Source organism: Phacochoerus africanus, chromosome 9 (assembly GCF_016906955.1).
Source record: "Phacochoerus africanus isolate WHEZ1 chromosome 9, ROS_Pafr_v1, whole genome shotgun sequence".
Classification (NCBI taxonomy): Eukaryota; Metazoa; Chordata; class Mammalia; order Artiodactyla; family Suidae; genus Phacochoerus; species Phacochoerus africanus.
In genome coordinates this window covers 97,480,305-97,507,189 of record NC_062552.1, presented here as the reverse complement: position 1 = coordinate 97,507,189, position 26,885 = coordinate 97,480,305, and the positions used below count along the sequence as shown (strand labels likewise).

At 40.9% G+C, this 26,885-nt stretch overlaps 1 protein-coding gene across 10 annotated transcripts in view; it reads right to left on the bottom strand.

Moving 5' to 3' along the window:
* The window catches only part of SIPA1L1 (signal induced proliferation associated 1 like 1), a 380,227-nt gene that overhangs the window by 262,093 nt on the left and 91,249 nt on the right, over window positions 1–26,885 (bottom strand). The gene's annotated exons all lie outside the window — the stretch shown is intronic.

Here is a 26,885-nt window from a genome sequence, read left to right as displayed (position 1 = left end):
AGGCCTCAGAACACAACCAGCCTTATGGGGTTCAATGAATCACCAACCTATACAGATGAAGCATGACTGATAAACCAGGTGTTTAACTGGATGCTGAAAAGCGTACATGACATCAAATCCTGAACCCAGGAGTTCCCGTCGTGGCGCAGTGGTTAACGAACCCGACTAGGAACCATGAGGTTGCGGGTTCGGTCCCTGCCCTTGCTCAGTGGGTTAACGATCCGGCGTTGCCGTGAGCTGTGGTGTAGGTTGCAGACGGCGGCTCGGATCCGTGTTGCTGTGGCTCTGGCGTAGGCCGGTGGCTACAGCTCCGATTCGACCCCTAGCCTGGGAACCTCCATATGCTGCGGGAGCGGCCCAAGAAATAGCAACAACAACAACAACAACAACAACAACAACAAATCCTGAACCCAGAATAGAGCTACACGTACATTCAATGGATGACTCGGCGGTAACAGTTACACAGCCCCAGCGGTAGACCAGGCCCTGGGGCCACGACGACCAGCAAGACACATCCACTGCCCTCAATGAGCTCAAGGGCTAATGAGGCAATCGCATATATGCAGAAATTACAACTGGATACACACAATCATCATAACCACTGTCATTTACTGAGAGCTTAGTTCTGCTTGGAATTGTATATATTTTTGTTTAAATTCCTCAGTCACCCTATGACATACGTGCTACAAACCTTGGGCACGTTACTTCTCCTCTCTGTGCTTCGGTTTCTCCATCTCTAAAAAGAAGGTACTCCCTACTCCACAGCACTGAGATGAGGGTCAGTACATGCAAAGCACTTAGGACACTGCCTGGTACACGGCAATTAAATAAAGGTCAGCTCTTATTATTATTATACCATTATCATTATTATTATTATTATTACCACTACTACCACTATTGCAATCATTAGTGTGGTTGGTGTTATTATGCCTGGAAAGACAAGTAAGAAAAACAAAATAAAAATAAAACAAAGGGAAGAGCAGTAAGAGAAAGAAGAATGGCAGCCACCAGATAACGGCCCAAGGCATCAGACAAACGCCTTCAGCTTCCTCATCTGTAAAATGAGATGTGGCCACCTGCTCCCCCCAACTCCTCACATGACTGTCCTGGAGGCCACACGAAAGCATTTTTAGCCACAGAACACAAACCGAATTATCATATGTTGTCACTGACCAGAGGGCTTCCACAAACCTTGGAGAACCATGAACAATGAGTATCCTAACAACAACAACAAAAATCAAAAGTGTGTGCTTTTTTAAAATCCTACAATAGCTAGATAAAAAGTAAAAAGCACAGTAAACTCTCCACTACCTAGTGACACCAAATATCACATGTGGAGCCTTGCATTGGGAGAATAAGCAGAACTTTGAAGGAAGTATTGGACATCATTTTAAAGGTAGCCCCAAAGTGCTATTAAAAAAAAAAAAAGGAAAGAAAGAAAGACGACCGACTGACCATCAAGGCACCAACAGGCTTGTCTTGGGCACCTCAAGCAAACAGACTATAGCAGATCTAAACCACATTTTAGTTCAACTATGAACACTGGAATAAAGTGATTTTCAAGCATTATTCTTCATTTTATTATGTCTTATGAAGTTTCCTGTCACTACAATACCAATGTAAAAGTTAACGGAAGGCAAAGTTTCCAATTCAGGCTTCAACAACGTCAAACACAGACAAAAGCTTCTGGCGCTATTTTAATCTTGTGATCAGTTGTGAGAACACAGATACCTGCCCTGCAAAATTTTCCGAATAGATGCCATCTCTCTTTATCTGCAGGATCTACTCCCTAATAGGCAATGTACTTTCAAATATGGTTTGAATATTTTAATAATTTTAATTAAGAAAATATTAATATTGGAACCACAAACAAGGGTTTCTTTTTTTGTCCCTTTTTCTTTTCCAAATGAGCTAAGATTAACATCTATTTCCTACCTAGTCAGCAAAAAGAAATCCTTTTTAAAATAAACAAAATACATGGAAAACCATTTGATTTTAACTGAAAATTCTGTTGCATTTACTTAATATCTATAGTAGTAAAGATACAACAACTACAATCACTGGAAAGGAAAAGGTATTTGGCAACAGCAATTCAAGTAAGAAATATTTGTCATCCAACTGTTAATGATCAACAAATGTGGAAGATTTTTACACTAGTATCAAGGCGTTTAACATTTAAGCGAGAGATAATTATGCTAAGCAATATTAATGTCAAATCCCTATCTCCACAGAGCACATATGCATTCAAATAATAACCAATCAGAAAGAGACTCTAGCTAACAACTTCTCACATCTCCAAACAACAAAAAGACAGAGGAAACCTGCTTATATTAAGACATGGGGTAGCAGTTCCCGTGGTGGCACAGCGGAAATGAATCTGACTAGGAACCATGAGGTTGTGGGCTCGATCCCTGGCCTCACTCAGTGGATTAAGGAGCCGGCGTTGCCATGAGCTGTGGTGCAGATCGCAGAGGCAGCTTGGATCTGGCACTGCTGTGGCTCTGGTGGAGGCCAGTGGCTATATTGCCGATTAGACCCCGAGCCTGGGAATCTCCATATGCCTCGGGTGCAGTCATAAAAAGACAAAAGACAAAAAAAAAAAAAAAGACACGGGGAAGACATGCCACCAAATGTGGGGTAGACATCAGCAGATTTTCTCCAAAGGTGGGGGGGCAACTGTAGTTTGATTCTAATTCGAGACTCTCATCAAGGCCTCAGACAACAGAGAAACCTCTCCACATCAGGGAACATGCAGATCACACTTTCTGGGGAACAAAGTTTCTCTAGTTTACCTTCTTTCCTCCTGTTCAGACATCAGAAGCCAAAAGTTCCTAATCATATTTTCAGCTTGCCAAATGGATTTTCTTTCTAACCTTGGGATAAGTAAAAACTGTCAGTGAAGCTATTAGATTGTATGGTATCTTCCACTGATTGCAATTATTTCATATGAACAAGTTTTCTCTCCCCAAATAGAATATAAGCCCATTTCTCAAAGTTCATATCATAAATATATTAAACTTGGTGTCTGTTAGTTTTCACTTGGCCTTATAACCCTGGACCTGGTGAGCGTGGAGATGCCCCTCAAGTTTAGGGCCTGGCTCCTTTGGGCACAGAATGAGTACCAGTAGCTCCCTATTCCAGGCTGTGGAGGCCAAGACCAGATTATCGATTCTTGAAAAACTCTCAAAGCATCCAGTATCATCCATGACTCCCTCATGTAATACAAAAACTGCAACTTGATAGCATGTTGGGGTAAAACCTAGAGTCCAACGCTATTCTCTCAGTGCAAACAAAGAAGTGAGCAGCTCACATCTCCTGTGCCTGGCTCAATGGGGCCTAATGTCAACACCATTCTCCAGGAATCAAAGGAAAAGAGGTCGCTCTTGTTTCTCACAGTCCTGCTCAGTACATGAACTGTTTGCAAAAAAATAAATCACATCTCCTGATCTTCCAGGATGAGCCCAAGAAACACTAACCTGGGAACTATGGATGGGAAATAGTCTCAGGCATTGAAACATCTGATGCATATTCATTTCCCATCCTAAGAACTGTCAATCAGGAGAGTCCGGGAATTTTTTAAACTTCTTCGGTCTTCTGAAGTTGCTCTGATTTCAGAACATTCTTCTATAACCCCAAGGAAAAGTACTGAATGGCATATCCTCAGGTTGTTGGTTTTTTTTTTTTTTTTCCAGAATGAATGCTAATTTGATAGAGAATTTTATACTGGTCTCACTGAAGTGAATGAAGTCATTCTTTGTGTCCCAGAGAGATGGGAAGGGCAGTAGCCCCACACTATTTGAAAAGCCTCAGGGCATCGAAGAGGTGGTCATGGGTATCACTTCCTGGAACATGAACTGCTTGGCTCTGTCCTGATGCACCTGCTAAATAGATGTAAACACCAGACCCCCAGTTCAGAGTATCTAAACACAAAAAAATGGAATGTTCTAACATTACTGGCATCTAACCTTCCAAATGTCTTATTCTGTTCATGACTTCAGTAGTTCTACAGCCCGGATAGAAAATGATAACTAAAGTAAAACATTTCCAAGACTGTCAGGATTTTACATGTTACTTATCACCTGTGGGTCCCAGAGGTTAAAACTGCTAGGCTCTTCTTCCCCCTCCCACTCAGGCAAGTGCCAAGGGATGGACGGACTGCAGAGCGCTCATGAGGAAAGGGTCCCTGTGCAAGTTCTTTTCAGCACCAGGAGGATAACAGTGGGCTCGGACGGAAGAGTGTGGCACCACTGTATGGGAGCTGTCCCTGTGACTTCCTTTCTTTCCAAGGAAAGGGAAGTTGCCACTACGGCTACAGATATACGTATATGGCACATAAGATTCTGAGTTTACTTTGGTCTTTAAAGTCTCAATTCTACTTAAGAGAAATTATTTTGCTTAATTCACTTAACATAACAAGACTGTAATCATCAAGAAAAATCATTTGGTCATGACAGTGTCCAGGAAGGAATTCTACAAGCACATCTGTTGCTTTTCCAAAGGTTCTATTACAGAAATCACCTGAAGTATATTCAACATCTGCAGTGTCTTCTGCTTCAGTCTGATTAGCGGCTTCTGTTTAAAAACCAATTTTATTTTGACCCTTTCAAAAGCCCCTCAGGAAGATTATAAGGAACTACAACACGTATTAAAAATTTTTGTCAATGATTAAATTTAACCAGATTTCAAAACCAATATATTAATTAGCCTCAAAGATTATTTCCTTATAAAATATACTAAAAACAACAGGCAGTGCCCAGAATACTACTAAGGTCTTACGGATAACGCATTAACGAACCCTCTCACACTAGAGACGGGGCTGCAAAATTATAAAATGGAGTTATGAAAGGCTAAGTATTTTCAGAGACGGAAGGACACACTGAAATTTATTTTAGTATAAAAATCAAGTCAAAAGACCTTTTTGAACTCAAGAGCTGTAAGCACAAAAATTTATCTCCCCACCTGTTCCTATAAACTGGCTTCCAGATGAATGACGGCCACAAGCTTCCAAAGAGTATTTCAACAATCCCATCAGTGTGCAACCCGCCACATCACAATGCTACCTTATCTTGAAGAAAATGCAAAAGGTCAGAAACAGCTTCTCTTAGGGTGACTGAATCCGCAGGTAAACCTATTTCCCTCATATTCTGCTGTTACCTTGCCGTCAGAAAAACAAATCATATTTAATTTTTATATACATTTATTTCAAATTTCTCATTATTAAATGTTAACAAGGTAACACTTTTTCATAATTAATTACTAGAATTACAAAAATAAATTCCAAGTGGCTGGGGCAAAAAAAAAAAAAATCCCATTACTGCTCCACACTTTGGCAAACTTTCTTGCATTTCCATCTATATTCTGGGCTTTGAGTCAAGTAAATGAAATCTTGGCTAGAAAAGAGATTATCTTAATTTAGGGTGGTGACCCTTTCTAAAGGGAATGGAAGAGAATGCCAATGTTCTATATTTTTCAAATTAGCCTAAAAGATTCTATATTTGCAGTTACTTCTATTCTATTTGGTTATTTTGTCTAAAAGAAATTTTAAAGTGTTATATTTTTAAGCAACATATCAAAAGAGCATTTAAAAATCTTTATCACTAGCAAAACCGGTAGAACCCACGAGAAAGGAGTCTTAATTAAAAACGTGACCAGTTTTCCCATCGATTACAATAGTTACTCTAAGATCCATCTAACATTCATCAACAGGCCCAGATTTAGGACTTACTGTATCTGCTCGGCCGTGAAGAAACAATGATGAACAAAGTACCTGACTGTAGGAACCTCGAGATGGCATTCTTCTGTGTCACCACTTCCAGGCTCGAAGGAAAATAAAAATGCGCTTTACAGTGAGTCCTAGCTAGTTCTGAACAAGTTTTCTCCTTATACTAATAAACGAGAAAATGTTTACTAAGACATATAAAAGTAGAACCCTCTCCAAACAGCAGTATGATGGCTCTATCTTTATAAATAATCTAGCTGGCTAAAGGGTGAAACAGACCCCTCTGGGAACTTCTGGGCAGTAACACAAGCACAGCAGCCACCATGGGTCTGGCTGGAACTGAGTCTTCTCTGGGACTTGGGAAGCCAGCCCAGGGAAGGCGACACAAATGCTTCGGCCAGCCTTATGACCCTGGGAAAGACTCCCTACGCAAGACTGGATCTGAAAAAGACCCATAAATAACCCCTACCTAGAGCTGACTTAGAGGTGGAATATGTAAAGCAAGTCACAGAAACATCCTCGTTTCAAGCAGATTTATGACAATACCACGTTTCCAGTCATCTCAGAACCATGAACCAAACTGACAATATTCTGAACATTTATACAACCAGAATTAGAGTCCACGGAGTTCTGGTTGGGGATCATCGGTAATGAACCCGACTAGTATCCATGAGGATGCGGGTTCAATCCCTGGCCTCGCTCAGTGGGTTCAGGATCCAGCACTGCCATGAACTGCGGTGTAGGTTGCAGATGTGGCTTGGATCTGGCACGGCTGTGGTGTAGGCTGGCAGCTATAGCTCCGATCTGACTCCTAGCCAGGGAACCTCCATGTTCCATGGGTGCTGCCCTTAATCATCTAAGTTTTATGTCTTGCCTAGACAGTAAACCTTATATTTTTTTCCTACTGAATCTTAACTTTCCCTGGCTCTCTCTTTTAAAGAATTTAAAACAATTTTGTTTCATTCAAAGATATAGCTAAAGATAAATCAGTATGGAAAAGAAATCATACCTTCTACCTCTGAGGCAGCCACCTTCATCTGCCCCAAATCCAACAATGGTTTCTCAACACTTATGTAAAAAGAGTCCGAATTTTTTAACTAGAGATTCCAAGTCCTAGACAAGTTCCAAGCTGATTTTCCAGCTCATCTGCCTCTATACCTCTCCACAGAGCCATCACTCCAGGCAAATCGAACTGTCCCCTTACTAAACACACTCTTCACTTTACCTTTATCCCTGCCTTCTCTCTTATATCCAATCTGCACTAAGGGCCCACTGACAGCTCTCTGTAATTCCAAGGTGCATCCACCCTACTATCCCTAATTGAAGGGAAACCTCTTCTTGGGAGCCTTTGTTAATGCCCCACCTGCTGAAATGCCACAGGGCGCACTATGTGGAAGAGGAGTGTCCTTTGGAAACAAACATCACTGAAATCTCAACTCTGCCATGTGCAAGTCAGGCCCCGAGCAAGGTGCTTGCCTCCCGAGAACCTCAATCAGACCAACACAGGGGCCATAATAAGTACCCTGCAAGCTTTAGAGGTTTCTGGACAATATTTTGCTGCCCTGGGTTCAAACCTCAATGCTGACAACAACAGAGGTCTGACCTTGGAAAAGGAAATGACACGCCACGAGCCTCAGCTTTCTCACTGGTCCACGGGAGTCACTACAGAACTCTGGCTCCCATGCCCTGGGTCCCTCAGGCCCCATATCCCTTCCTCAGGAGTGGCCGCCCTTCCTCTCTCTGGGCCCCCATCACACCCTGTGTTCCCCTCTGTCTCTCCCATCGGACACTCCTCCTTCACTGGCAGCTTTCTGGCCTGAGCGCAGACTGTCGTATTTGCAGTATGAAGGGTCTCATAGGTATAAATCAAAGCACACAAGTTAAAAAAAAAAAAAAAATCAAAGCACTGAGTCCGAGGCTGAGAAACAAAGGAAAACACCTGTTGAACTGCTGCGTCCTCTTTAAGATCCAGTTCAAAGCATAATAGCTGCAACTCAGCGAAGTCTGGAGACAGAGGAAGGCTCCAGCCCTCAGCTGCTACCTACACCTCTGTAGTTTCCCCAAGGAAAGTTGCTTAGCGTTGGAGGCTCCGCCCCACTTCATCAATTCATCTCTAACACAACCTCCCACACCCTCCCCTGTACTTTAATTTTTTCCATCATTTTATCTCCCTGATCAGTAGCTGGAAGAAGGCAAGACCTCTGCATGGCAGGCCCTTCTTTCCAGTCCCTCCTTCCCCCATAGAACAGGAATTGAATATATTAAAAGGGAATATTAAAGCCTCTAAAAATAAACCATCCAAATCACAAGGCTGCTCTGCCACGTGAGTCATCACCTCCAAGACCCCCAAGTCAAGGTGTGAAGAGACCTAGACATCCTTCTTACCTTTCAGGAAGGAATTCAACAAAGTCTCTTAAAATCAAAAGAAAAAATGTTCCCTGAATAAGGTTTTCATTAGTGCTAACAAAATCAGAAACAACAGAAAACAGTGAACTGAAACCAAAAATGTCAGGGGAAAAAATTCTGTCCTTTCAAACTTAATAATGTCCACGGTACTTTAATATTCTTCTATCACCAAGCCAAATACTTTTCTTAGAAGAATAAATCAATGCTTTACATTCCATATTCATGAGTAGTTATAAAAATAAACTAGCATACACTCTAGAAGAGCTTTTTAGAGTTATTGATTAATCAAATTAATGAAAGTTGACTTATAAAACATCTTTTGAACTCGTTATTTTCCAGTGTGGCTATCACCTCATTAAAACATCTGTTTTCTATCTCCAACATTTCAGAATCAACAAACTTATAACAAAAACAGAACCCTCCCCACCCTACCCCCCTTTTTAGTGAGGGGTGGCAGCAGAAAAGAAGAGGAAAAGGTTGTGAATCTGGAACAAAATACTGACTTTCCCCTCTTCTCGTGTGGAACACACTCCTTGACACTGTAAAAAGAAACAGAGGGAGTTCCCGTGGTGGCGCATTGGTTAACGAATCCGACTAGGAACCTTGAGGTTGCGGGTTCGGTCCCTGCCCTTGCTCAGTGGGTTAATGATCCGGCGTTGCCATGAGCTGTGGTGTAGGTTGCAGACGCGGCTCGGATCCCACGTTGCTGTGGCTCTGGCATAGGCCAGTGGCTACAGCTCCGATTGGACCCCTAGCCTGGGAACCTCCATATGCCGCGGGAGTGGCCCAAAGAAATAGCAAAAAAAAGCCCCCCCCCCAAAAAAAAAAGTTAAATATATGAAAAAAAAAAAAGAAACAGAAATTTCAATTTAATTCTGAGTTCACTGAAGCCTGAGGAGCTAAAACAAAAACTTAGCAGAAACCAGCATCCTTTGTACAACTCTCTTCTCTGTAAAGTCTCCTTGGAGAGCCCCACTCCGCCTCTCCCTGGGACACCAGAGATGAGCTGCTGGAAATGTTCTTCCCAAGCTAAACGCCAGTTATTTGATCAAATCAAAGAATGCTAAGCAGGGAAGCCAGAGGAGAAAAAAAACCCTGCTCGCCTAGGATTTTTGGATCAATTCCAAGAACTTTCCATCTCCCACTGCCAGCAGCACCCATCAATTCCCATAGTAACCAGCCCACAGCTTTCCAACTGGTCCAAAAGGGAGGCACACAGGCTACAGACAGAAGCACACAAGAGCACGACCCAAACCACAGCATCAATCCAATCACTGCTAGAGTTCCCATCATGGCTCAGTGGGTTAAGAACCCAACCAGTATCCATGAGGATTTGGTTCGATCCCCGGCCTTGCTCAGAGGGTTAAGGATCCAGCATTGCTGTGAACTGTGGTGTAGATCACAGACACAGTTCCGATCCCACTTTGCTATAGCTGTGGTATAGGCCTCAGCTATAACTCCTATTTTACCCCTAGCCCAGAAACTTCCATATGCCATGGGCACAGCCCTCTAAAAGAGAAAAAATAAATAAATAAAAATCCAATCACTGCTGAATGGCTTAAACACTCCAATTCTATCTCCTGGCTTCCCTTAACTCCCGGGTTACCAGGTAGTTCTCTCCTTTCTCCCACCAACTTGATACTGAGGTAATGAAGGGGACTTTCTTTTCTCTAGGGCTCTGAACAAAACAATTTTCCGTTTTCTGATGCAATCTCGATTCCAGTCTATTTCATACTAAAGCAATCGTGTCTCCCCACCACACTGTGCATAAATCTTTGCTGACTGAATGAATCCTCTCTGGTATAGAAATAAAGTTTGCAAAGATATGGGGGTATAGATTTGAGATCCAGGATAAGGATGAAGAAGCTGTATTTCCGAAATGAATGAGAAAAGGGGGCTGGAGGGGGTGGAGACGACCTTATATTTGTGAAGAAGAGGTTTCCTTATGCTGACTATGCAGGAGCTGGGGAGTGGAGAAGGACTCCAAGGGCTGAGAGCATTTCTGTCCCCAAAACACTCAATCAAGGGCCCTGCAATCAGCAACTGTACCTCGTGAAAAGTGATTTTCAGCACAGAAAGGGCAATGATCAGAATAGGTTATGATTTTAAAATTGTGAAAGGAAAAAAATTACTCAGCTAATTCTAACATGTGCACCTACAGCATTGACTATGTTGCTCAGATTTTTTTAAAATTAAAAAGTAAGGTAGAGAATCAAATTAAAAGTGCTCAGCATGGGCTACAAATCAATCCTGCAAGATTTCACATCTTCAACAAAATTTGATGGCTATAAGGAAAAGGTGACAGGAGGTGCTGCAAAAAGAGGTACTTGCCATTGCCCAGGAGCCCATGCCTCTTTGATAGGATGCGTGTAGTTTCCTTAGGAGAGATGCTTAGTAATGCAGCTGTAGCGTTATAGCATATGCATGCATACATTTAAAGTTTTATTTTATTTATTTTATTTTTTTTAGGGCCACACTTGCTGCATGGAAGATCCCTGGATTGCAGTGTGGGATCTGAGCCAGGTCTGCAACCTACACCACAGCTCAAGGGAAGGCCAGAGATGGAACCCGCATCCTCATGGATACTAGTTAGGCTCATTACCACTAAGCCACAAAGGGAACTTCCTAGAAAAAATTTTTTAATGATTTTTTTTTCCATTATAGCTGGTTTACAGTGTTCTGTCAATTTTCTACTGTACAGAAAGGTGACCCAGTCACATATACATGTATACATTATTTTTTCTCACATTATCATGCTCCATCATAAGTGACTAGATATAGTTCCCAGTGCTATATAGCAGGCTCTCATTGCTTATCCATTCCAAAGGAAATAGTTTGCATCTCTTAACCCCAAAGTCCCAGTCCATCCCACTCCCCCTTGGCAACCACAAGTCTGTTCTCCATGTCCATGAGTTTTTTTTCTGTGGAAAGTTCCATTTGTGCCCTATATTAGGTTCCAGATATAAGTGATATCAGATGGTATTTGCCTTTCTCTTTCTGACTTAATTCACTCAGTATAAGAGTCTCTAGTTCCATCCATGTGCTGCAAAGGGCATTATTTTGTTCTTTTTTAATGGCTGAGTAGTATTCCATTGTGTATACATCTTCTTAATCCATTCATCTGTTGATGGACATTTAGGTTGTTTACATGCCTTGGCTCTAAACTTTTAATAGATACCCCCAACTTACTTTCTAGCAAGGATCCTACAGCAATATAGATGAGTTCTTTAAAAGTTCACCTACTTTTGGAGTTCCCAGCATGGCACAGTGGTTAACGAATCCGACTAGGAACCATGAGCTTGCAGGTTCGATCCCTGGCCTTGCTCAGTGGGTTAAGGATCCGGCGTTGCTGCGAGCTGTGGTGTAGGTCGCAGACACGGCTCAGATCCTGAGTTGCTGTGGCTGTGGCGTAGGCCGGTGGCTATAGCTCTGATTAGACCCCTAGCCTGGGAACCTCCATGTGCCGTGGGAGCAGCCCTAGAAAAGGAAAAAAGATTAAAAAAAAAAAAAAAAAAAAGACAAATAAAAGTTCACCTACTTTTTCCAAGGCACATGCTAATGTTAAATAATAAAATAAAGACCCTAAAATATGACTCGCCAAAACTGTAGGAGAAATGGAAGGAAATACATGAAAATAGTAGTTTGTCCTGATAGAAAGATAAGATTATGGGTAACTGCCCTTTTATTACCAGTAATGAATCTTTTTAAAATAAGCTTTTTAAAAAAAACAGAATGGTCTACATCAAACTACAACACTTCTGCATAGCAAGTGAAACTATCAACAAAAGTTAATCAACTTAATGGGAGAGGATATTTGCAAATAATATATCTGATAAGGAATTAATGCCCAAAATATACAAAGAACTCATACAAATCAATAAGGAAAAAAAACTGATTAAAAAGTGGGACAGAGGACCCTTCTTGGGAATAAACATTCTTCCAAAGGCGGCATACAGTTGGCCAATGCACACATGAAAAGATGCTCAACATCACTAATCGCCGCAGAAATGAAAATCAAAACCAATGAGATATCACCTCACATCTGTGAGAATGGCCATCAGCAAAAAGACAAGAAACAACCAGTGTCGACAAGAATGTGGAGAAAAGGGAAGCCCTGTACACTGTTGATGGGATTATAAATTGATGCAGCCACTACGGAAAAACAATATAGAGGTTCCTCAAAAAATTGAACACAGAACTCCATATGATCCAGCAATCCCACTTCTGGGTATTTAGTTGAAGAAAACAAAAACATTAAGTTGAAAAGACTTACATACCCTTATATTCACTGCAGCATTATTTACAACAGCCAAGATGTGGAAGCAACCAAAGTGCCCATCAATAGATGAATGGATAAAATGATGTGGCCTCAGAGTTCCCTTCATGGCTCAGCAGAAACGAATATGACCAGCATCCATGAGGATGCAGGTTCGATCCCTGGCCTTTCTCGGTGAGTTAAGGATCCAGTGTTGCCATGAGCTGTGGTGCAGGTCACTGACACGGCTCAGATCCGGTGTTGCTGTGGCTGTGGCTGTGGCATAGGTGAGTCATATTTTAGCGTCTTTATTTTATTAAACATGAGCACAGTACCTTGAAAATAGGAAGTCACCTTTTAAGAACTGATCTAGTTAATATCTGTCATCTGTTTATTATAATAAACCTAGTTATTAGACATATTATGGTGATCATTTTGAAATGTATATAAATACTGAATTATTATGTTGTACACCTGAAAGTAATGTTATATGTCAATTACACCTCAAATGAAAAAAAATAAGATGAGAAATATTTGAGCTACATACCAAATTCATAGTCAATGTTTTAAGAAAAATCTAAATTAATGTGCAAACTTATCAGTATTGAAAACTCAGAATCTAAGTCTAAAGTTCATATGGGAAAACAAATGACCAAGAATAAGAGTAACTATGAAAAAGAAGAGTAATAGAGGAAACTAGCTTTAATACTTGCCAGAGAGTAAGATGTGTTATATACTTATGACAATTTAAAAAGTGTGAAATTGGTTCACGAATAGACCGTCAAATCAAAGGATAAAATAAAAATTCTAAAAATACTTCTGAGTTTGATATAGGATAAAACATGACATTTAAAATCAGTGCAGAAAAGATAAATTGCTCAATAAATGGCATAGGCACAACTACGCAGCCATATGGAGAGGAGAATGGGATACCAACTCACAACAAAAAAATTTAAACATTCACAAAAGAAACTACTAAAGTAATAAAAGAAAGCAGGAAACACTGTTCATACTCTGAGTGCAAAGCCTCTTTAAGTAGGACATAAAAATCCTAAACCCATGAAGTAAAAGATGAGTAAATCTGATTATCCAAAATTAATTAAATGTATACATGGCAAAAGTTACCATAAATGACCAAGTATAAACCCAGTAGAAAAATCAGCAGTTCCTATCACAAAATACTAACTTTTCTTTTCCATAAAGAGCTTATCTCATTAGATAAATGGGTAAAGGATCACAAGTCAACTCACAGAGAGAAAAACTGCTCTTAAAACCCCAGTAGTATGTGCAACCTCATTTATAATGAGGGAAAGGCATGGGAAAACCACAATGAGATTCCCCCTTTTCAGCTATGAAACTGACACGGATGAAAAGGTTTAATCATTACTGGCAAGAGGGAAGAGGAAGGCATACACTGCTGATGGGAGTATAAATTTGTGCAATGTCTTTGGAAGACAGTTTAGCAATACTTATATAAGATGCGAAGATAGATATTCTTGGTTTTGGTTTGTTTTTGTTTTTTTTTTTTAAGTGGGGGAAGCAATTTATTATATCAAAGAAGCATAAATGTATAACAGATGGCAATGCTTTTTTTTTTTTTTTCTATTCTTGGCACGGTCCCTTTTTAGCTGAATGGCTTTTGCTTCTTCTTCCCTTTTTTTTTGGGTGGGGGGTAGAGGGGGGACTATGTCTGCAACATGCAGAAATTCCTGGGCCAGGGATAGAACCCGTGCCACAGCAGCAACCCAAGCCACAGCTGTGACAATGCCAGATCCTTAACCTACTGAGCCACCAGGGAATTCCATTGCTGCTGCTGCTGCTGCTTCTCTTTTTTTTTCAATTGAAGTATATTTGACATACAACATATATTTTGTCTTTTTTTAGATCCGCATCTGCAGCATATGGAAGTTCCCAGGCTACGTGTCCAATAAAAGCTGCAGCTGCTGGCCTATGCCACAGCTACAGTCACAGCAATGAAGGATCTGAGCTGTATCCGTGACCTACACTGCAGCTTGTGGTAACGCCAGATCCTTAACCCACTGAGCAAAGCCAGGAATCGAACCCTCGTGGATACTAATTGGGTTCTTAACCCACTGAGTCACAACAGGAACTCCTACAATATTGTATTAGTGGCACATGCACAACATAGTGATTCAACATTTGTGAGATGATCCCCACAATCGGTTTAGTTGCCATACAAAGTTAACACAGTATTTCTGACTGTATTCCTGTGCTGTACGTTACACTCCCATGACTTATTTTATACAGAGAAGTCTGTACCTCTTGATCCCCTTCACCCCATCTGCCCTCCCCAAACCCCGTCTCCTCTGGCAACTACCAATCCGTTCTCTATATTTATGCATCTAGACTTTGCTTTGGCTTTTTTTTCTTTGTTTTGTTTTATAGATTCCACATAGAAGTGAAATCTTGAAGTATTCGTCTAAATTATTTCACTCAGCATAATGGCCCTCAAGGTCCATCTATATTATGGCAATGCTAAAATTTCACCTTTTTATAGCTGAATAACATTCCGTGTGCACCTATATCACATCTTTATTCACTCACCTATTGATGGACACTTAGGCTGTTTCCATATCTTGGCAATTGCAAATAATGCTGCAATGAGCATAGGAGTACATATATATCTTTTAGAATTACTGGTTTTGTTTCCTTCAGATAGATACTCATAAGTGGAACTGATGGAATCAAACAGCAGTTCTGTTTTCAATTTTTTGAGGAACCTCCATGTTGTTTTCCACACGGGCTGCACCAGTTTTTTGTTTTGGTTTGGTTTGAATTTTTTAATTTTTAGGGCTGCACCCGAGGCATTATGGAGGTTCCCAGGGCAGGGGTCAAACTGGAACTGTAGCTGCCGGCCCACGCCACAGCCACAGCAACTCGGGATCCGGGACACATCTGCAACCTACACCACAGATCACGGCAATGGGGGATCCTTAACACACTGAGCAAGGCCAGGGATCGAACCTGCGTCCTCATGGATGCTAGTCAGATTCGCTTCCCTTGAGCCATGAAAGGGACTCCCTGCAACAGTTTAAAGACACAGATTCTTTAACCCAGAAACTCCTCACATAAACCAACACACTTAAAAGTTCAAGGACAACCACAGCAGCATTGTTAACAATAACAAAAGATCACAAACAACTTAAAGTCCATTATTAAGAGACTGGATAATAAAGTACAACCCTAAACTAGAAGGAAACAGAATGAAAGCATAGTATGGTATGCTACAACTTGTGTAAAAATAAATTTTTAAAAGCATACATACTAAATACAATATGACATTTCTGGATTGAATCCTGGAAGAGAAAAAGGGCATCAGCAGAAAAGCTGGTGGAATCTGAATAAAATCTATACAGTTTAGTTTCACTGTGTAACCTTTTGGATTTTACTCTACGGGTATGTATTAGCTCTTTAAAACATAAAACTGAATTTTAAAAACACAATTCCTCTGTGACTGTACTTCCATCATTCATGGCGTTCACATCCTTCTACATTCTGTTAAGAGAAACACCCAGGTCCGTGTACTGCTTCCACACGTTCACCACTCCCGTTCCTGCACCGAAACGCACACCTGCCTCACTTGCTAGATATCACGTCTCTCTCCAGATTCTTTGAGAACACAGAGGAGTTGGCATGGCCTCTGGAGAGCATCTGCCTCATGCCACGAGTTCAAAAATGAGAGCTGAAATTACTATGTTCTGGCCCAGTGATTCAATTTTTGATTAGTAAGAAATTTTATATTTCAAGTGTCCAAACAACCCTTCTAGGGGTTTCCTCTGAGCCTGGTTCACAATGACACAGAAGAGACAAGCAAGAGGGAGAGACGGGTGAAGCACTTCTCACTGAGGTTCTGGGGGAGAACATGGAAGTATTTTAAATAACTCGCTGTCTTTCTTTCTCAACATCTTGCTCTCTGCTAGAGCTGCAGGGAGTATAAGGATTAGTAAGATGAAATTCGGCATAATTACCTTAGAGTCAACACTTGAAAGGGGGAAACTGTGAAAATGCCTTGGATTTTCAAAAAACGTTTTCCACAAATGCCACTAAAATGATTTTCAAAGAAACACTATTTAGAAGTAGATAAAAATGCTAAAACTCCAATTTAGACCAAGTTTTGCTTTTCTATGATATCTTCTCCCGAAAAACCTTGGGGGCAGCAGCCGGAAGAATGCCCAAAGGAAGAAAATTCTAGCCTTCACCACCATCAAATCTTAGTTTTCTAAATATTCAAAATATAAAAGACTTAGAAAAAACTCTGAGGTCCTTGAATGGGTAAAAAAAATACTACCAAGAGTTCCTGTCGTGGCTCAGTGGTTAGTGAACCTGACTAGCATCCACGAGGACACAGGTTCGATCCCTGGCCTCCCTCAGTGGGTTAAGGATCCAGCATTGCCTTGAGTGGTGTAGGTCGCAGAGGAGAGTCGGATCCTGCGTTGCTGTGGCTGTGGCGTAGGCCGGCGGCTACAGCTCGGATTCAACTTCTAGCCTGGGAACCTCCGTATGCCACAGGTGTAGCCCGAAAAAAACAAACAAACAAAAAAGACCAAAAAAACAAAAAAGACAAGAAATACTACTGAGTTTGTCTCGAAAGCAATAATAGTGGCCTCCCATCTCCACAAACTCAGCCTGAGCAGCAGCACCAGAGAGCAGTTTAACCTGGGACCAACACATTATCTCTGTGGACACCCATTTTTCCTCCATAAAATGAATAGACAACAGTGCAGGTTCTTTCCAGGTCTCAAAGTCTTTGAGACCTCTTTTCCTGCACACCCCAAATAAAAAACAAGACCCCACAGTTTTTCCATAAAACATACACATCAGCTCACGCATGTCCCTGTGTGCACAGCAGGAAGGAGCTTCCCCTATCACTTCCTCCCTGTTTCCAGAGAGGCCTAACACAACAACAAAAGGATATTTGATTACAAACTAGTGCCACATCTGAGCAGTTCTCACATGACTGAGAAGAGAGGATTTATACAACTGCATGCTGAAATGAAATTAATATGTGTATGTTGTACAGTGAAACAGTCACTGAATCGTGCATTCATTCATGTTTGGGATTATAAAAGCTTCAAACTTGGCTTTCATGTGATCTTTTATGGACTGGTAAGTCCACATATAACTTTTGCTGCAAGCTATCTTGACGAGTGCACACTGTGACTTGATTTTTTATTTTGTTTACCACTTTTCATAGCACAGAAAAAAGATGAGAACACTAGGGGAGAGTCACAGGCAACTTGTCCATATGCAAAGGTACATGAACGATCAGGGCAGGTCGTTCTCATTTTTTAACACAGTCCTTTAAGTTCTAACCTGCTGGGTTGAAAAGTGATTGTGTAAAAAAGCAGAACAGAGACCTGTTGAGTAGCAGCAAACACACTAAAATTACAGTGCATATTGAGAGCTCATCTCTTTCAGGGGAAATTTTCCCTCTCAAAACACAGAAATAACACTGTGTTGCTCACAAATATGGTTTTTTTCTAAAGAAGCTCCTTTTGGAGTTCCCGTCGTGGCTCAGTGGTTAACGAATCTGATTAGGAACTATGAGGTTGCGGGTTCGATCCCTGGCCTTGCTCAGTGGGTTAAGGATCCGGCGCTGCCATGAGCTGTGGTGTGGGTAGCAGACGTGGTTCGGATCCCGCATTGCTGTGGCTCTGGTGTAGGCTGGTGGCTATGGCTCCGACTCGACCCCTAGCCTAGGAACCTCCATGTGCCACGGGAGTGGCCCAAGAAATGGTAAAAAGACAAAAAGACAAAAAAAAAAAAGCAGCAGCTCCTTTTCCCTAAACAACCAGCATTTTATTGCAGAGGTGCTTTCTAAATGATATAGGGAGAGAGAAGGGTTTTCTAAGAACTATACAAATCAGTTCAAATATTCACAGAGAAAGACCCACTTGAGTAAGGATATGAAATAATATCCATTTATCTGATTAGCCAGAAAAGCCTCCCTGAGGAAAGGAACTTGAACACATTTCAAAGGTGCCTGACAGGTGGCAAGGAGAAAGGAAAATGCCAGCAAAGAGAAAGATGTGTGTAGAAGCTGCCACTGTGGTGTCTCAAGAAGCAGCGTCACAATGTGACGTGTTGTGTGGCGAGATGATATTTTAGTCATCAGGACAAAGCAGTGGGAGAGTACAGGTCACTGTGCACACCGAGCCTCAGTGTGCTCATCTGTCACAGGAGAAGCGTGGGCTGTGTGGCTTCCTGGGAGGCACTGCAACCCTGCCAGGTGCATGGCTTGGGAGCCCCATCTGTTAAATGGAAAGAGTGAGGCTCAGAATCCCGATGAGACCCTCTGTGAGAGTGTTTTAGAAATTCCAAAGAATGTGCACATGTCCCGTGGAGGAAGAAGAGGCATAGTGTGAAGCAGACGTCAAAAATCTCAGCTCTTGAACATTATCAACTGATAAATTAATGGTTCCATCTTTTCTTAAGAGACCAAGGGAAGAAGGAACTGCATCTGTCTTCCCTGTCATGCCAGAGAGAGGAAAGGACAAGGGCTCAGACCATCCTCTACTTTGAAGAGTGCTCTGAAAGAAGTCCTTTCAGGGAAACCGAACGACAATGGAGCCTCTTCCTGGGGGGGTCATGGCGGTCACTCACCGTGTATTCCCTCGGCCCGAGGTGTCCATAATGAGGCAGGTGTTACCCTGAATATACAACACATTCCTGCGCCGTGAGAACAAAGGTGAGCAGTTAACGGAAAGGGTCTTCCAGTCCTCAGCAGCACTGAAGACAGCCTCACGCCAGCTGTGCCTCCAATGCACCGATTCCAAAATGAGGTGTGAGCTCTATTCAAAAGCTCCACAGCCATTATCACAACTTACTTGGAATTATTTAATTGCAGAATTCCACATGTATAAATAAATTCACATTTGGTAGCAAAATAGAATCCAATAAATAAAACTAGCTTTAAAAAAACATTGGAAGCTGGAATTCCCAAGGTGGCTCGGCAGTAACGCATCCAACTAGTATCCATGAGGACGAAGGTTTGATCCCTGGCCTAGCTCAGGAGGTTAAGGATCCCAGCATTGCCGGGAGCTGTGGTGTAGGGTCACAGATGCAGCACAGGTCCTGAGTTGCTGTGGCTGTGGTGTAGGCCGGCAGCTACAGCTCTGATTCCATCCCTAGCTCGGGAACTTCCATATGCCAAGGGTGTGGCCCTTAAAAAAAAATTAGAAGTTAATAGAGGTCTACACATTTATAAACCAGTCAGTTCCTCAAATTTAGCTCCTGCCCTTTCCCATTTCTCTAGATAAATACATGGACTTAGAGAACACTTCTACAGATAAACTCTCTCTGCTGATGGGAGTCATTCTGGTAAAACAATTTGGGAGTATCTATTACAACATCCCATGACCTGACAACTGCCTAGAGAAACATATGCCCACAGAGCCAAGGACAAGGGTATTGTTTGCAGCCTTATTTGTAATCAGAAACTATTGGAAACAACCTAGAAGATCAGTAATAGGAAAATGAGAGAAAAACTATGGTATATTCCCACGACTAATCTATATAACATTAGGCAACAGTTCAAAAGGATAAATTAGATTTAATATCAACAAGCACAAAGAGATTTCCAAAGTATGTTACTGAATGACAAAAAAAGAGCTACTGATATTCAATATAATACCAATTTTGTGACTTTTAAAACATAAAAATAGGGCAGAAATTGACAGAACATTGTAAATCAACTATAATAAAAAATCTTAAAAAATAAAACAAAAATACAGTATGTTTATATTATAACCACTGAATCAACAATGTGTTTGCCTCTAAAGAGCAAGCAAGGGAACCAGCAAGAGGAGGCAGGGTAAATCTTATAGATCCATTTATTCCTTTTATTAAAAAATTAATTAAAAAAAACACTTTTCAGGACATTATGGGGTTATCAAATGACAGGATTACAGAATAAGGCAAAATATAGATACTATCTCTACAACCACTGCTAAGTTAAGATCTGATCAGATGTAAAAGACGACCAACTACCAGGAGCAACGAGAAGACACTGCCAGCGAAGCCAGGGTTTTATCTGATGAAGAAGAGAAGATTCTGTCAACGTTAAGTGGCAACATGAAGCTTTGGCTGTTGTAACGAATTATTATTGGTGGGAGCTGACACACACATTCTTTTTCCAGGCCAAGAACTTGACAGCAACTGAAAGAGGACTTAATGTAGAAGTGTCAAAAATTATGTTAACATCTCTAAATTAAAACAGTCATGCTTCCTTTCATCCACTGAGACTCCTTTCCCACCAGTGGCCAATGTTTATGTGAGAATGCAAACGTACGATTTAATAAAGGTCAGCTTACAGTAACAAGAACAAGGAGAGTCCCCTTCTGGTATGGACTCTGCAGGAAATCAGGACCTTGGATGGGCACCATCTCCCTGCTTTTTCTGCGACCTGTCAGTGAACCACCAGCCAGGCTCTCTCTTATATAACCATCCATCTACATTTCTCAGGGAAAATAAAACAGCTCTCAATTCAGGGAGCTGCCTCACCCACATTACATCTATCTGTAACAGCTGCTAGAGTGTAAAAGGAAGGAAGGGGAGGGGGGAGAAGAGAAGTAACTAATTTGTCGTTACAAAACTCCGTATAGTCAATATAAGTTCTACTTTAATGCATTGTTCTCATTTTTAGTAACTATAATGTCCTAAGATATAACGCAAAATAAAAATTACAGAAAAGTAAATAGGAGTTCCCATTGTGGCTCAGTGGTTAACAAATCCGACTAGGAACCATGAGGTTGTGGGTTCGATCCCTGGCCTTGCTCAGTGGGTTAAGGATCCGGCGTTGCCGTGAGCTGTGGTGCAGGTCACAGATGCGGCTTGGATCCTGCGTTGCTATGGCTGTGGTGTAGGCCGGCGGCTACAGCTCCGATTATACCCCTAGCCTGGAAACCTCCATATGCTGTGGGAGCGGCCCTAGAAAAGGCAAAAAAAAGAGAAAGAAAAAGAAAAAGAAAAGTAAATAATAACAGAATGTCCTCATCATATCATTAAGTATAAAACATATCTTATAAAACAGCATGCAAAGTATGGTCCCAATTTTCCTTTTAAAACATATACATAGCTATGCAGAAGAACAAAAATGAAAGACAACTATTAAAGTATCAGTAGTCCTAAAAAGCAAATGACCCAGTTTCTTCTATAAGAAATTACATGGAAAAAAGAAGGAAAGGGGAAATGTCACACATGAAGAAAGACTGCAAAGAGACAAATGCAATGTGCTCATCAGGCTTGGATCCTGATCCCTACAAACTGAAAAATGACAATTTTGAGACAAAGGAGGAAAGCCAACATGGATCCAGGACAAACTAGAAATAAATAATGTTAACTGATAATCATTAATGTCATTAAAAGTAAGATATTGTGACTATTTTTTAAGTTATGATCTGTTAAAAAATACTAAATATTTATAGGTTAAATAGTTTACTACCTAGGTTTGCTTTAAAAAAAAAATTTTTTTTTAACCATGAAAACAGGACGAAAATAAATGGAACAAGAAAGGCAAGATGTCAGTACTTGTTGAAGCTAGACACTGTGCTATTCTCGTGAGTGTGTTTGAAAAATTTCACACAAAAAAAGTGAAAATGCTTGTAGAGATAGTTATCTCTGGGTGGTAGAGACTGGGTGTTCTGGTAGGAATTTGGGTGATTTTTACTTTGACATCTGTGCTTTTTAGGAACATCCACATTTTATACAATAAATATGAATTACTTTGGTTACTTGAAGAAACGAAAGTTACTCCTTTAGTGGATGGATGAATGGATGGATGGACGGGTCTTTCAATGTCCGGGTCCAATACTGCCACCTCCATGGACTTATTAATTCTCCCTCTACGGACACCTCAAGGCATTTTCACTTGTACTTCCACTAAAGGCCTAATTACATTTGAATATTTATTATGACAGTTTTTAATTATGTTCTCAGCGCCCCCTCTAGAAAAACAAGGAACATTTCTTTTTTATATATTTCTATCCCGGTCAGCACTACAACAGGCCTTAGATAGTTATACACTTAATTAACTTTTCCACTAATAAATCCAGGGAAGAAACTAAGTGGCAACAGTAAAATACCTTACTGCTTGTAACTATGAACGATTTAAAGCTAGAACATGCCCAGAGGTCCCTATACCCATAAAGTATTACCTGGTCAGTTCTCAAACCATTTATTTTCCAAATGACTGGGAAATAAATAACAAACGAAAAACATCAGTCAGTAGCAGAAATGGGTCAGTTACTGAATTAAGGTTGACTTTTTTTTAAATGACTCCTTGGGGGAAAAAAAAAAATTGAAGTCTATTCATTCTTGAGAAACCCATTACTTAACCTACTGAAAACTCATCCAGAGTACGGATCAGTTCATTTTCATCAAGGAAACCATCATGAGAAGAACACAGAACTCGCCATGTGCTGAGGCAGAGGTTTGAGAAACATCTCCTGCTCTGCAAAGGCAGATTTGGAAGGGCTGTCCACCCACACTGCTCGTACTTCCTCATGGACTCACTAGAGATTCTGGCATGTTTTGTGCAGACATGAAGAGCAGCTTCCCTCAAGCCTAGGGCCTTGCTTAAAAGTCATTCCCAAAAAGACACACTAAAGCCCTCCTCCCAGGAGAAGTACCAAAACCTCCAAACATGGCATCCTGGATGTCCCTATCAGGAACACTTTCCCCACCACAGGACCTGAGTTCTGCCTGCATGACTTTGGTGAAAACCACTACAGCACTAGTGAAGACATCTACAGCTCCCTTTTGTATCTAAAATACTCTTAGGTAATGACAAGCATTAAAACAAAACCCAGGTTTTAACATAAAACCCCCACCCCTAGGGGTTTCTCAAGCTCGTTGAGAAACATCAGTATTTCATGAAGAACTGGCAGGTACAAGATCTCCCCAGGTTTCACCTCTCATCCCATCCATGGTGATTTTTACTTTGACATCTGTGCTTTTTAGGAACATCCACATTTTATACAATAAATGTGTAAGCCAGGATGGAAGCCAGGGGTTCAAAATGCTTTCACTCGCCCAACTTTTTAAGGCAGGGAGGGGAGGCAGGCGCGGACCTTACCTCCACCCACATCCATACACTGTTCATGTTCTTGCTTCTCTATTCCCTGATTCTTAATTTTAGAAGTTCAAATCTCTTATTAGCAAATTTTAAGTGTATTAATCAAGAAAGGGGGTAACATGGCATCATTATAAAAAATCATACCCATACAAATCCAGGGCTTCTAAAATATGAACAGGAACTAGGAAGTAAGACACTCCTCCCAAACGACTTATTTCCTATTCTCCTTTGTTCTGTTTGTCACTAGAATGAATTTAGAAGAGGAAACATTCTATGTGGTGTGGACAGCGTGTACTCTTACCTTCTAAAGAGAAAGCTAGGAACTCAGTGAGAAGAAGTGGTCCTTCAAAAAGAGAGGCGATGCCAGATATGAGTGATAGCATATGGTATTTGTCTTTCTCTTTCTGACTTATTTCACTCAGTATGAGAGTCTCTAGTTCCATCCACGTTGCTGCAAAGCCCAGGTGGAGTGGGAGGGAGTGGGAGGGATGGGGAGCTTGGGGTTAAGGGATGCAAACTACTGCTTTTGGAGTTGGATTAACAATGAGATCCTGCTGTGTAGCACTGAGAACTTTGTCTAGAGACTTAGGACAGAGCACAACGATGGGAGACAAAATCATGTATCCATGCATGTATGTCTAACTGGGTCCCATGCTGTACGGTGGGGGAAAAAAAGTGTGTTTGGGGGAAATAACAATAAAAAATAAATAAAAAGAGAGAGAGAGGCGATGACAGCATGAGCAAATGTGAAAAGGTCATGGAAGAGTCCTACAGGCTGGGTAAAAAGGTCTTCTTTCTTAAGAACAAAGAAGGCAGCTTTGAATAATAAATAAGCATAATGAAATAATGCTGAAGTGACCTCCAGGCACACCAAATTCAAGTCAAATTAGTCATGGCCAAAGATAAAAGGAAAACTCTGCAATGATCCCTTTGCTCCTCTAAATTTTTAATATTTTCCTATTAAAGTCAGCTTTTAGTTAATAAAATTTAAGCCAGTATTTATCTGAAAAAGTTGACTCCGTATTGCATCCTCAGGGCCACTGTAAAACTCCAGTTCAAACTGACCCACAGAATCTAACAAGTCTACTGACGGTAAACATTTCAGCTGTTTTTCTTGTTGAGTTAATATGTTCAAACTCCTATAATTAATTAATCTAAAGAAGAAAGTGTATTGGATATGAACAGCTGTTCTCTTATGTTTTAAGGAAGACATAGTTTGTTAGAAAAATGAGAAAAGAGATAGGGTGCATCACTGGATCAGAAGGGGTTCTACAGGATGGACAGTCAGGAAAAATTTTTCCAAGCTTCCATTTTTTTAACTGATTACTAAATGTGTCATAGACATTCTATCATCTGGTTGGCCCACGTAAGGCACTTTGATGATTAGGTTTTGACACCAAGACGAGTCCAGGAGAATATACCAACAGGTATTTTTTTCTTTTCTTTTTTCACTTACTAAATGGCTGGGACTTCCCATAAAACAACAAAAAGGATGTCACTTTTGTGTGTTATACTAGGAAACTATTAGTATAAGTAAATGTGAGCAGGGTTACTCTTTTTGTTTTACTTTCAAGAAAAGAAAGAAGTGGAGAGCTTTTCAAAATTTCTTCAGTTACTCTCCCATGAAAAGAAGAAACCTGGAAGGCACTAACCAGACTGAAATAGGAGAAAAACTAAATATCTCTACTTACCTAGGTACATAATTGTCCACACAAGAATGGGAAAATCCAAAGAAAAATACCCTTGAGGAAATTATTTAAATGTTTTAAGGTGTAAAGCACATAATTTAGTCAGAGACTGTTTTCAATTAACATCACTCTATGTTTCCTGTTGGGCGTTTAGAAAGAACATAACAATTTTTTTTTTAATTTTAAAAGGAAGGGGAAAATTTCTCCATTCAATTTTATATTTTAGAACACTACCCAAAACATAAAGTATAAGAACAATGGACGTAATAAGATACACATAGGACTATACATAAGCTACAAGGTTTTGTGGGTTTGGGTTTTGGGGAGAGGGGTTGGAGTTTGGGGATTTTTGTTTACTTTAGGAGGAAGGGAACTGTTTTGGAATATTCCTTAAGTAGTGAAAGAGCCGTTAGGAAAGAAGCATCCAAATTTTAGAAAGTCAAGAGTCATACCACCAGCAGGTCTAGAGGATGGTTTGATCCTGGCTCCCCGATCTGCTGTCCAAGCAGACCGGTGTGTATGAACACATAAGAAAAGACCTCACCTAACGGATGTAATAACACCATCAGATATCACCACCATTAAAAAAAAAAGTGATCTAAGTACCCAGGGGTTCTTCAGGTCACTAGACTAAGCAACTCAATTCAAAAGGCACGGTGTCAGGAGTTCCCGTTGTGGCACAGTGGTTAATGAATCCGACTAGGAACCATGAGGTTGCAGGTTCCATCTCTGGCCTCGCTCAGCGGGTTAAGGATCCGGCGTTGCCGTGAGCTGTGGTGTAGGTTGCAGACGCGGCTCGGATCCCGCATTGCTGTGGCTCTCTGGCACAGGCCAGCAGCTACACCTCCAATTACACCCCTAACCTGGGAACCTCCACATGCCGCAAGGGCAGCCCTAGAAAAGGCAAAAGGACCAAAAAAAAAAAAAAAGACAAGGTGTAGCTGCTCCAACATAAAAGCAAAACAAGCTTGGCCTCACAGTAACGCTAGAATGCAAGGCTTCTGTTAAGAACTGTGATATTCCAGTATATCAAGCCAGAGGTGATCCTTATTTAAGAGTGTTTAAAATACGAAGACACACAGGGAGTGCACCGAAGGTGTATATTTCGGTAGTATACAGGAACAGAAGAGAGGGAAAAAAGCCAACCTTGAAAAACAACTTCCAAGATGGAGGTGAAAACCTAAGGGCACTCAAAAACATGCACTGATCTTTCGTCCTTGGCAAAGGACCTGAGCTATAGTGACCTATATGGAGCATTCCTGCAGGCTGCTGGCTTCACCACTCAACAATTTCTGATGATTCCAAAAATGCTGTGTTCCCAAAGCAGTTCCTGGGTTGTGCTGCTAATAATAATAATAATAATAAAAAGTTGGGCTCTGCAAATGGCTAAAAACTACAGAGATCTAAAACTCTTTCCTGGATTCTACTTCTTTTAAAGAATGACTCGGAGAATGGTCAAATCAATGCTAACAGGAAAGTGTCCTAATGTACTTTTAAAACATTTTCAGAGATAATCGTTCCTCAATTTCTCTTACTGAAATTTCAAGGAAGGTCAGAAATAGCAAGCTCTTTGAAATCAGTGCTCCAATTACCCAGCGGGCTGCTGAAAAGAAGCCCTCAGCTCTGCACAAAGGTTTACAGAGGTGAGATGTTCAGATAACCTTGACTGTCCTTTTATGGGATGTGGCGCTCTAGAAGAGCTGACTCCTTAGGCAATTTGCT